This window comes from Neovison vison, chromosome 13 (assembly GCF_020171115.1).
Source record: "Neovison vison isolate M4711 chromosome 13, ASM_NN_V1, whole genome shotgun sequence".
Taxonomy (NCBI): domain Eukaryota; kingdom Metazoa; phylum Chordata; class Mammalia; order Carnivora; family Mustelidae; genus Neogale; species Neogale vison.
Window position 1 is genome coordinate 56,726,158 of NC_058103.1, and position 13,742 is coordinate 56,739,899.

Consider the following 13,742-nt stretch of genomic DNA (forward strand, 5'->3'; position numbering starts at 1 on the left):
TAAAACTGTACAACATGTGAGATGTACTGTTTACACCCTCACAAGCAGCACATATTATTTTGTTACTAACAATTATACCAATAGTGAGGGTTTAAGAATCTTACAAATACTAATCAATTCAAGAGATTAAATTCTATCAGTGTTGCTTTAATTTGAATTTCTATTGGGATTCTGATGGACATTAGGGTTAGGATTAGGACTTCATTCCATAACTGTAAGAACCATTATATCATCTTATCTTATTAAAAGTCCACCCCTCGGGGCGCCTGGGTGGCTCAGTGGGTAAAGCCTCAGCCTTCGGCTCAGGTTATGGTCCCAGGGTCCTGGGATCGAGCCCTGCATCGGGCTGTCTGCTTGGCAGGGAGCCTGCTTTCCCCCTCTCTGTCTCTGCCTACTTGTGATTTCTGTCAAAAAAAGGAATTAAAAAATCTTTAAAAAAAAAAAGTCCACCCTTTTTGTTTTTTATCTTATTCTTGATTTCTAGAACATCTTAGCAATATTAGCAAACTTCTATGCTATAAATTGCAAATAGTGTTCCCTGTCTTTGTATTTGATTTGTGTATCTTTGCAATACAGATTTTATTCTAATGTAACTGATTTTTATAATGTAATGTTTTTCCTTCTATGGTTTCCAGATTAAGAATTATGGCTATGAAGCTCTGTTCCATTGTAAGATTATATATATCCTCAGGTTTTCTTCTTATATTATTAAGAGTTCGTATACATATAAATGTTTTATCTATTCCTCTTGGAATATGTTTTTTGTTGTTTTGTTTTGTTTGTCTTGTTTTTTGTTAGTTAGCTAAGCATTTCTCACAACACTACTTACAAAGTAGTCATTTGTCTCAGTAAACAAAATTACGCATTTCTACTACATATTTGCCAAGATTATTCATCTTTATTTTCCACTTTCTTCTTCTCTTCTACAGGGCACAAGTGCTTGAAAAAAAATAAGCAATTACCAACATATACATGCATATGTACATATATATTTATATATACATTGAATGTTTAGAAGAATAGAAGCCAGAGTTAAAGTAAACAGATAAAGTGAGTGGTACTCAATGAAGATAAGTATACAGTGTCCTTGGCTTGGTTATTTTTCAGGAAATCATATTTCCATATAAACTCTGCCTGATATCTGGTATAAAGATACCAATTATTTAAAAAAAAACTCATCTAAGGAGACACTAATTGTAGTAAATAATTCTAATAATATGAAAAAAAAATCATTCTCAGGGCACCTAGGTGGTGGAATCAGTTAAGCATCTAACTCTTGGTATCAGGTTGTGAACTCGGGGTCATGCGATGGGAGTCCTGTGTCAGGCTCCGCACTCAGTGCAGAGTCTGTTTGAGATTCTCTCTCCCTCTCCCGCTGCCCCTCCCCCTCATGTTCTCTCTCTCTCTCTCTCTCTCTCTCTTCCTCTCTCTCACTCTATAAATAGATAAATAAATAAAAATGCATTCTCTTACACGTTATTTGAAAAAGCTGTCTTGTATTTGGGAACACTATTCTGCATGGAAAAATTCTAAAGCTTTTCGGGATAGTGGTAAAACCCAAAAGGGCATATGCAATAAATAACTGACATTCTTAAAACTACCTTCTGAGAATTTCTAGTGGTTATTAAGTTAGGCAATAATGGGAGACAGGAAAGAAAAAGAAAACGCACATTCATTTAATGGCCCAAGGTCACAGATTAGAAAACTCTGGATGAAAATCAAGTGTTGAATGCAAATTTCAAATTCTTGAAGTTGAATATGTAATATAGTCTCCTTCTTAAGATTCCCCTACAAAATTTTCAATCAAAATTATAAAAAAAATTTTAAAGAATCTATTTTTATAATATTTTGACGTATAAATAAAAATGAAGTTATATGAAAATAGTTTCATTCACAGCATCTTAAGTAAACTACTGAAATACCATTATGAATGGTGATTTATACAACAATCATTTTATCCAAGCACCATTCAAAGTCCCTCACATATTAACTCATTTATTCCACAAGTAACCAAGTGAGCTAGGTACAAGTATTATCACCATTTTAGTTCCGATTTTAGTATATGTGCTGCCGAAGCGAGCACTTACCTCCATTTTAGGACTAAAGAAGCTAGAGCAAAATGATAAGAACCCTATGGTTCTATAGCCAGTAATAATCTAGCTGTGTAGGAACAAAATGAAAAATGACAGTTTCATCACCAGATCTGGCATGCAGGGATCTAGGACAGATGCTGAAACTAGCTATAGAGCCCCAATGACGACAGCCAAGATGTCCACCACAAACTACAGAAAAGAACTTATATGTTCAAGAATCAAAAATCACCCACTGTGAATGGCTGTAACCGTCTGCCAGTCATGTTCAGTATTGTCAGTGTAAATCAGAACTGGAAGGAATAGGACCCAGTCCTACTTAGAAAAGACCCGAGAAAGCAAACAGGCCACCTATGGTCCAAAGCTAGAGGGTGACTAGGAGATGTTGACAAACCAAAGACTTTTATAGATAGAAATCTAGCTCTTGGGGCGCCTGGGGGGCTCAGTGGGTTAAGCCGCTGCCTTCGGCTCAGGTCATGATCTCAGGGTCCTGGAATCGAGCCCCGCATCGGGCTCTCTGCTCAGCAGGGAGCCTGCTCCCCTTCCTCTCTCTCTGCCTGCCTCTCTGCCTACTTGTGATCTCTCTCTGTCGAATAAATAAATAAAATCTTAAAAAAAAAAAAAAAAAAAAGAAATCTAGCTCTTCAAGATGGGCCCACATAAGGGAAAAAGGATTGTTCAAGTTTGTAAATGAGGTAGGGGTCAATGAGCCCTAGCAAGGAGCTAGCACTCCATATTCAGGAAAGAACAGGGGCATGGACATCAAGCAGCCACTCCTAAGTTCCAGAGCTACACACATCACTGTCCTGCATGGTAGTCACTAGACACACAGGGCTTTTTAAATTTAAATTAACTAAAATTAAACAGAATTGAAAATTCAGTTCCTCCATCACATTAGCCATATTTCCAGTGTTAAATAGTACAAATGGCTACAACTATCATATTAAACAGCAGTGCTACAGGATAACAACTTTACCAAATATCCCCTTTGCTAAATAAGGGTGATTTTGTTCTTTACTATTATTTTACATCAAATTTTAGGATGAACTGACTCCAATCCTAGTGGGGACAATTTGTATGCACAACCATGAAATTTAGGAACGTAGGGTCAGAAGAAAGCAAAGCAAGGAGTGAGTGACGGCCTATATTGCATATTGAAGCCACCATTCTTGTCTAAACACTCCATCATGTTTTGTTTCCCTCGATCCTTACTACTCAAACTCCAGGAGTAATGGCTAAGGAGCCTTTCCAAAGAAACTCCTACCCCACAGAAAGGTATTACAATGAGTTAGAATTTTTCCTGGCTTCTGTGTTTCCCTTAGATGAACAATTCCTAAGCCACAAAACAGAAACTTTGGGAGAATAAAATCCAGCTATAAAAATAACACTTTCATCTGCTGAAAATTAATTCCCTTAAATTACATTTCACCCCCTTATAAACATCTATGCTCCTTACTTAAAAAGAGCCTTAAGAAACTACAGGGGGATAAAATGCAAAATCTATTGCAGGATTCATTTTTCCATTCAGCAGAAGTAGTGATAATAATTTGAAATATTCATTAAGGAAACTAACTACTAAAATAGATTATCTTTGTTGATTAATGTGGCCCAGCATGGGATACTTTAAACAACACTCTACACATCAGTTTCCATTTCTGAAAAGTGTGGATAAGACTAATATCTTTCCCTACACTTGGGATTTTGAAATTTCTTAAAAATATAGAACTCTTATAAAAAATATATATATAGAACTCTTCTAAATGAACTCTAGTGTCTTTTAACTGCAATTACTACTCAGGGCTTCGACAAAGGGGAAAAAGAATTAGCACAGATTAAATGTATTACTGGTCAATTTTCTTTTACAAGCATCTAGAAAACACCCAGATAAGATAATTTTAAAACTCTTGGAATATGTAACTTCTGTGACTTCTTACCACCTTTCAATTAGTTAGGAATACGAATTTTCCTTGTGTGAACAAAATAAAATGCTGGTTAAATTTGGAGAAATGGTCTCTGAAAAAAATCTTCCTGATTAAAAACAAATATCCATGAACTAATATACAACCAGACATATTTAATACTGACACAAAATATGCCTTGATAACAAAGTTGGTAACTGCAATTTTAGAAAATATTCAGTCACAATGGAATATGAAAGTAAAAATAAATTTAACATGGCATTATAATTGGATTTACATTTCTAACTAGAAATGGACATATACATTATAAAAGAAATGCATTTTGTAATTTAAAGTGGATAGTAGGTATTAGTTCTAGCTATTAAAACTGCAGTGGAAATTTTTTTAAAAACTGCTATTCTCTTCTACGAAGGGAGCTTCAGCTCCATCACATTCCTGGTTTCTAAATATAGACATTGCATGTTTATACTAAAAATTTCAGAGCTAAAAGAAGTAAGAAACTAAGCAGGATCATATGATAGTAAAGTTTAGTTGCCCATGGACTGAAAATCCTAAATTATCTTCCTTGTGTGATGCTTTTCTTGTACTCTGATGTTTATCATCTCTTACCTATGTAAGATGTGTTTCACTGACTGATAATTAACATCATCAAACCAAGATATGAGTCGGTGGTGGGAAAAAAATGCCCTGGTAGGTTCCTGCACTGGACGAAGGATAGATTAGAGACTTCTACATCCCACCCAATTACATGGTTTTCCAGATGGTACCTCTTACCCTTCCTTTGTTAGCCCCTTATAGAAATTCCTAACATAATTTGCTGCTCTACTTCCCTTGGTTCTCTTTAGCTTGGTACACAAAAAATGTCCATAGAAGAGGACATTTCAGTAATGACAGTAGCATATCATTCTCTTATACCTGGCCACAAACACCTTCCTGCATAAAACAATCCTGGAAACCAGACAGAATGAGGATTCTGAGACCAACCATTCTCTAAAAAGTCAGAAAAGGAAGACAAATTTTAAAATGTGCATTTGTAAGCCTTCTTATCATAATATACAATATGTATACCTATAAATATATGTATATTTATATATATATATCACATAGAATATTGATATAGTAAACAAAATACATATTTTGAGGAAAATAAGTATGATTTTGTAAGCCAAGAAAACAAAATGGCTTCACGACAAATTATCATGTGCTGACCAGCCAGCTGAAATACAATCACTGGTACCCAGACATTTGGCAGTTACCCTGCAGATAGAATTACTGTCATCACACACAACTTGTCTTCTCATGTATTGATTTCTGTGGGCCATATCTCAATTCAATCAATACCAACATGTTAGGAGAAAGTCTTATAAAAATTCTTTCTGACTGGATTCTATCTCATGGTAGAAAAAACTTTCTTCTGTGAGTGAATGCACATTGTATAATTACTCCTAAGTGTTTTGTTGTTGTGGTTTGTTTTTTGTTTAGTGTCATTGGACTAAAGAAGAAATTCTAGAATGTTTGAGTATTATTGTTTGAGACACCCCAAGTAAATTAAGAACTTATTTACTTAGTTCTCAAGCTATTGAAAATCAAACTCATTAATCTTAGTAGTAAATACCACCAAAAAAATTACCACTAGGTAAAAGATACAAAATGTTGGCACAAACAACTGAAAATTATTTTAATCAATGTTCTGGAATGCTGTTATCTTTTACAGTTAGAGAAATAGTATGCATTTTGCATTTTTAAATATAGTTTATTAGCTATTTTTTATACCATTTTTATATTAAGCTAAAGGTATAACATATAAATTCATCCCACTGTTATGCTGTACACCTGAAACTAATGTAACATTGTGTGTCAACAACACTTCAATAAAAATAAATAAATAAAAGCTAAAGGTATAACAGCACTCCTATAAAATTTAGCAACCACCTGTGGAAGAGAATCTAACTGTAATTTTATTTCCCCATGTCTCCCCTACAAATGATTTGCAAACACTTGTAAGGAGAGCTTAATTTTGCAGTTATGTTTCTGGGAATGATGGAAGGCGAGATGAATGAGTATATTTTCCCAGTGTTTGTAACAGTCAGGACTACTATGTGAGAAAAAAAGGGGAGGGAAAAAGAAACGGGAAACATTTTATTATGATTGCTACTATGATCACATCCACAATTCCAATCCAAACTAAACCTATTTTTGGTGCTTAATGTGTATTGATCAAGTTGTATTCCTCCCATGGGATATCTTCTCATTTTCAAAGAATAACATATTTGATCTTTATGTAAGCTCACCTTAATATTTAATACACCCCTGTATAAACTAGACTGGGCAGAGATTATTTACCATCCCCCATACCCCCAGAAACTAGTAACTCTTCCCATGTTCTGAACTCTAAGTAAATAACTCCACGAGCTGCTTTGTGTACATGCAGACCAGCTTACAGAACACATAAGAACAAATTCTCTGCTAGAGTCTCACTAGACTATCAACACACAACTTAGATAGACAGCCAGGTTATGCTAGAAAATGAAGAACAGAATAATTCTATGAGCAGTTGCTTTACACAGGAGTAATGTTTAAAAAAAAAAAATTAGACTCCATTCAATTGATCCTTTCTTATTCTTATTTTTTTCTGATCGCTAGATCCCTCTAGGCGCTCTTCCCTGTCTATCTTTACACAAAGCATTCAAAGTAGATTAAGAACCCTATCAACACCAAGGCAAGCAATTTACCTCCTAATAGTTCCTTCTATCTTACGAGGCTCTGCACTGTGTCTCCCAGTTCTCTTTGCCTTGGAGATCTATGAGCCTTCTGGTTGGCCTTTCTGTCAATCTCTGACCTATTTACATCAAGGGTTGTGATAGATTTTTTTTTTAATAGACCTTATAATGTTGGCAAATTACTTAACATCCATTAACCTCAGTTCTCTCATTTGTTAGAAGAGAATGATAAGGTAACTTCCCTTTCACATTTCTAAGAAGATAAAATTAAACTGTATGTAAACAATTTCCACAGTTCTTGCAGATCATAGTCAATAAATGCTGCCTCTTTACAGGAGTAAGAGAAGGAAGAACAGGAGCAAAGTGGTAGACTACCTTCTGATTTACATGGCATCCCTTGTGTTCTTATCAAGGCAAAACTTCCTAACACACATGGAACCACTGTAACTCCCAAACGCAAAGTCAAGAAGAACGCTGGCAATATAAGTTATCATGTTGTGGCAACATGGTTGAGCTGGGAACTGTATTTCCCTAAATTCCCTCCTTTGAATTTCCCAGATTAGAGTTAGCCAAAATTTTAATTTCCACAAGATTTATTTATTTTTTTAAGACTTATTTATTCATTTTGGAGAGAGAGGAAGAGAGCATGCAAGGGGGGTGAGGGGTATAGGGAGAGAATCCTCAAACAGACTTCCTGCTGAGCTCAGTGCAGGCCTCCATCCCAAGACCCATAAGATCATGACCTGGGCAGAAACCAAGAGCTGGTCACTCAACTGACAGAACCACTCAGGCACCCTGAATTTCCACAAGATTCAGAAAGCAGAAGTGAAGCAACTATCCTAACTTTCTGACAGTCTTTCTGTAAACAGCTGTGGTGACAAACAGATATAAAGCTGCCCTGTGGGTTCCATGCAGTTCCCCCTACTCTGCTCTGAGTACAACTCTTTCCTAATTGACCTTGTGACCAAACACAGATCCAGACCCACAAGATACTTTTCTACAAACTCAGAGAGGGGAAGCTACACAGAGTTCTCCCTATGAACTCACCTTTTTGGTCACAACTGGGCAGCTGAATGTGGTTATCTTCTTGGATTAGCTGGTTAGTGACTTCTCCAACTTTCCTTCCAGAATTTTACTCCTCAGCTCCTCCACCACAGTGCAAGGTAAGGTCTCATTTCTATAGTTCCATTATCCCATAATACTCTTAGTATTAAGTGTGACTTGTGGGCCAAAATATCTCATTGTTAAAATTACTTCTCCCTACATGTCTATGGTTGCTATCCTCGTCATTCTTTGGTATTTAGCATAGAAGACAGTTAAAAAGTTTAATATTATCTGGCATAAAAATTATGCTAGTATTATAAATATAAAGCATGGGATAAAAGCTTAAGATGATATATTAAGGGACTCCTGGCTGGCTCAGTCAGAAGAGCACGCTATTCTTCATCTCAGGATTGTGAGTCCAACCCCCGCATTGGGTAGAGAGATTATTTAAACAAATGAACAAACAAGAAGGAAGAAAGAAGAGGACAAAGGGGAGGAAGTGGGGGAGGAAGGGGGAAGGAAGAAAGAAAGGAAGGGAGGGAGGGAAGGAAGGAAAGAAGGAAGGAGGAGAGAGGAAGGAAGGAAAGAAGGAAGAAAAAAGGGTATGTTAAACTACCTTTCAATGAGAACCTAAATGCTTTTTATTAAAATGAATGATCAGACACAGTTTAAAATAGAAATGTGTCCCTATCACATCCCAGCTCTGTGCTCTTCAACAAACCACTTAGCCACTTTGAGATCATTTTTCTTCATCTCTGTCTCTTTTTTAAAAAAGATTTTATTTATTTATTTGAGAGAGAGAAAGTGAGAGAGAGACATCACTAGCATGGGGGGAAGAGTAGAGGGAGAAGCAGACTCCCCACTGAACAGTGAGCCTGAAGTAGGACTCAATCCCTAGACCATCAGACCATGACCTGAGTCAAAGGCAGCCACTTAATTGGCTGAACCATGTGGGTAACCCTTTTCGTCTGTTACTTAGAGATACTACTCATCTTCAATAACACTTGCTTGTAAAAGTGCATGGTTCATAGAATGTACCAAGTTAGTATCATATCAATAATATCCTAGACTTTAATGAACTAAGTTTTACTCCTAAATAAGCAATCCAAAAGTCTTTTTTTCTAAGCCTTTTTTTTTTGGGGGGGGGGGGGATGTGCTTCAAATATTGAAGATTCCTAAATACACAAATTAAATCACTATATCAACAAATTAATACAAAACTATAGCCTCAGAACTCAAATAAAAGTTATTTGGTAACTAAGCATATGATCCAGAGTATCCTCTGAACTTTCTAATCAGAATATAACATACTTAAGTACTCCCATGTTTCCTATTAGTTCAAACAAAATATAAATACTAAATCCTTCCTTGATCTAGTTATCTTCTCATTTCCTGTCTGGCTTTCATAACGAATCTTGTCTACATTTGCTTTCTCTCCACTTCCTCTCCTCTGCATACTGGTTAAAGCTGCGCAGTAGGTTGTGCCCTTATCACGTACTGAAATATATTTCTCTAGCTCACTGGGTCCCAAACTCCAGTGTGCAAAATAATCTCCTGGATATTTTTTTAATCAAGATCCTTAAGCCACATACCCACAGAGGTTCTACTTTGGTAGTCCCAAGTTGGAAGGCAGGGATCTGAATATTTGTCAGCATTCCTAAATGGTTCTGATGTAGGTGGTTAGGAATAATGGCATGAATAGTTAACAACCAGATCCTATTTGTGACTCCTTGGCTCCCATTTGACCTTTCTGCAATATTTGATACTCTTTATGATATCTCCTTGAAATTTCATCTTCCCAGATGCTCAAGGCCCAAGTCCTGGAAAATCACTGGCTCTCGCATGAATAATTTATCAGTGAGTTCATAAGAATGAGTTACAGACAATATCATACACCCTAAGTATCTGCTTACTGCTTGACCATAAAGCTTCAGTTGGGGCGCCTGGGTAGCTCAGTGGGCTAAGCCATTGTCTTCAGCTCAGGTCATGATCTCAGGGTCCTGGGATTGAGTCCCACATCCGGCTCTCTGCTCAGCAGAGAGCCTGCTTCCTCCTCTCTCTCTCTCTCTCTGCCTGCCTCTCTGCCTACTTGTGATCTTTCTCTGTCAAATAAATAAATTAAAAAAAAAAAAAAAAAGCTTCAGTTGCCCCAGGCCTTCCCAGATGTCTTTTATGGGATTCTCTTTCCCATTTCTTAGTCCTAGTCCACTGTTAAATACGAATAATGACAAGTATTTCCTGAATGTTTATGATGGGTGCTAAGCACACACTTACGTTCTGTAATAATCCTATGCGTCATGCTTTCCCTCATTACAGATTTTTGTTGTTTACTGTCCTCCCCTACCCAAGCTACATGCCTTGCCTGACAGCCCCAGGCCAAATTCTACTCCCCACACTGGGATCACTTTCTGTGTGTCTTTTTCCTGTGCCTTACTGAGACCCCTTTCCCTGTGCTCCATATCACAGGATATGCTGGAAGTGGTTCATTTGTCTAATTGCCACCACCACCTCAAAGCTGTGGGCTTCTTGAATGGTAAGGACTATATCTATTAGCCCAGGGCCTATTGTAGAAACTGGCTGAATAGCTTTTTTTCTTAACTAATTAAAGCTGGTTATCAGGCCTTATTTATTTAACTCTTCAATCCTTCTAGCAGGATATTATACTTCACATAATGTGATCCTTGGACCACCTATACTAAATCACCCTTGATGATGATTAAAAAGATAGTTTCCTATGCTCCCCGCTTCCCCTAGCAAGATTTCTGAGGCTGAGTCCTGGAATATTCATTTTGATAGGTACTTTAGATGATTCTCATAAATAATAAAATTTTCAAAATATTACTTCAGTGGGAAGAGTTCCTACTGAGACTGAAGAGACCCATCTTCTACTAGTGACAATACCAAGAACAAGCTTATGTTTAATTTAGAAAACCTTTAAAAAGACTACATTTTATGTCATTTAGAAACAGGGGATTAGAATAAATTATCTACAACGCATCTTCTGTCTCTGAAACCTTTAGGTTTTAATAAATTGGAAGAGCCAGGGATATAGATATCTTGCAAGTAAAATTTCTTCTAGCCATCCAAAACTGAAGTCTATCTTTTGTATCTCATAGAAATGAGTGAGTAAAAATTTACACAAGGATGCAAGAGATAGACGTGCAATGAACCTAAGACTGGCTCCAGAGCTATTCTTGTTGGAAGAAGTAGGAAGGAGTATTGGATGATCAGTCTTGGCCAAAATATCCTAACTTTTTTAGTTTCATATCCTAAGTAGTTCACAGTTGGAGAAATATTACTTTTTTTTTTTTTTTAAGAGTATCATCCTTGGACAACATGCACCAGAATCACTTAGATATTTGCTTAATACTGCAGTTTCCCAGGTAATACCTACTACCTACTGAACCAGAATGTTCAACCAACAATAAATATCTCTGCAAGCATTCCAGGTGACTTACCTACCATATGAGTACCGCTGATACACATAATCTAAGTAGTTGCACTGAGGTGTACATGAGAAACGAACAAATTGTTCCAATCTCTAGAACAAAAGGATAAATAAATCCTCCGAGGTCTTATGCAAGCCAGTCTTCTGAACATGTACAAAAAATACTTGCACAGTCATGTGGACTAAAACAGCATGTTTTCTGACTTTAGTAGGAGTGGGAGAATCAAGGCTGTGGGCCAGGATACAATTATAATCTAGCATATAACTAGTGCCTTGCAAATGTTCAAACATTTTGATCCAGCATAGCTCTGGGTAGCGACAGAGGCAATGAACAGGATGTAAGAGATGACCAGTGTCACCTGGGTGGCACAGTTGGTTAAGCAACCAACTCTTGGTTTCCGCTCAGATCATGATCTCATGGGATGGAGCCCTGTGTCTGGCTTGGCACTCAGCGCGGAATCTGCTTGAGATTCTCTCTTTCCCTCTGCCCCTCCTGTTAGACACAGCTCTCTCTCTCTCTTTCTCTCTCAAATAAATAAATCTTTTTAAAAAATAAATAAATAAATAAATAAATAAAGAGAGATGACCAAAGAGTGGAAGGCAGCTCTAGGGACTGAGAAAATAAGAAACAATCATAATATACAGAGAAGTAGGAGAAGAGAACAGTTAAGTAAGTGCAATCAGTTTTGCTGAATTAGATAAACTGGTGTTGACCCTAAAATCTGTGATTAGGAATCATCTGATTGAACAAAAATTACATGGATTAAAATGTAGTGACCACTGATATATCATATCCAAGGGCATAGGTATATTAAACTAAAAGTAAATAAAGATTTTCCTTCTTTTCTAAAAGAAAAATAAACAATGAGAAAAATTCTACAAGGCATTCAGTATCTGGGAAAATTAAGCTAAAATTTCAAAACTGTACATGTAATTCAATCTTTTAATAGGATAAATACATGTCATTGGCTACATATGCAAAAGTTATGAAGTTCTATAAGTTACTCACATTTACATATGAGAAAAATCTATATAGTAAGAAATGAATTCCATGACACACATGGAAACAAAAATGGTTTGAAAGATACAAGATTTTAGAGTTTACTTTCAGAGAGTAAAAAGCAATAACTATATCAACAATGATTATTCACCACATTTCCTGAACAAAGTTGTATGTATTAAGTCATGATTAAAGGAAGATGGTACAAGTGTCAATCACACGTTTGTCAGAAGTATATTAAGTTAAATTATAGGTTCTTCTTCCCCCTTTTTGATTCTATGAATAAAAACACCTGTCTGTTCATTGGAAAATTAGTCTGGTATTTTCTCAAGGTCAAACCTCTCTGACAAACATGTTTCCAATATCTTGTTCAAATATAAAATACGAACAGCTATTGTCTGCATTGGATATAGAATGATTTACAGATCCCTGTGAGATTACTTACTCTTTAAGCACAGGACCCCCCAAAATAATGATTTTTTTCTTTTTTTTTTTGAAGATAAAAGATTTAAGAAAAACTTTCCTTGTTCCTTTAATTAATGCTTAAGTAGTGTTAAATTGTTGATCTAAAATTTTATAAATAGTTAGACTGTAGATGAATTTGATAATTAAGGCCTGAAGGAGCACACGTGGCCATCCCGTCTTCCAGGGCCAGCATGGAAAGCCCCTTGGCACTGCAGTGGAGCTGGAGGCTGACTTGGAGAGGATCAAGGTCTCCCAGGCAGCTGGAGAGTTCCAACAGTACCGCATGCGGAGACCCTGCAAGGATGCCCAGCTGGTAGGTGGTCCAGCTGGAAGGAACCCCTTCCGGGAGCCCAGATCCTGTGCTTTTTTCTAAACACTGTAGGGAAGAAGTTCACTAAGGAATGCTTTTAAGCACAAAGTGATGAATGACTGCCTCCAAGTATCAAGAAAACACTTTTCTCCAGCCAAATGACTTTTAGAAATTTCAGACCTTTCCTGGGGCCCAGTCCTAGAGCCGAGATTCTACAGAAATTAATGAGTTTCTACTCAGATAAGGAAACTGGGTGAAGGAGGAGACTTTAAATAACAAAGGCCTCATTCTTTTGGCAAAGTGCTTTTATATTCAAGACAAACAAAAATTTTAGCACCAAATATACCAAAATACACCTCTTTCCTAAGTGATGTCTTAATTTTCCTAAATGAGACTGTTTATTTGTAACACTATACATGGGAGCTGTGCCACAACAAACTTGTTTGGGAAGACTCATGTTGTGTTGTGTATCGCCCCATCCTGTGTATGCAAATTTGGTCTTTGTCTTCTTAAGTTCCTCGACTGTATAGTTATGGTTGTACTTCAAACAAACAACACAAACTACATGATTTCATGTCTTTAAAAAATGTTCAAATGTGATATTCAGAACACTGCAAATGATTAAGAGCAAAATAATGGAAAAATACTACAACCTAAATGAATTCTTAAGGTCACTAGTGTTTTACGTTGATGAGGTATCTCTGATTTAACATAGGACACTTAAAAGGATACTTTATTTGTGTTTG

The 13,742-nt window shown here is 36.5% G+C and overlaps 1 protein-coding gene across 2 annotated transcripts in view; it reads right to left on the bottom strand.

Moving 5' to 3' along the window:
- LRFN5 (leucine rich repeat and fibronectin type III domain containing 5) overlaps positions 1–13,742 on the bottom strand; it is a 244,753-nt gene that overhangs the window by 175,816 nt on the left and 55,195 nt on the right. The gene's annotated exons all lie outside the window — the stretch shown is intronic.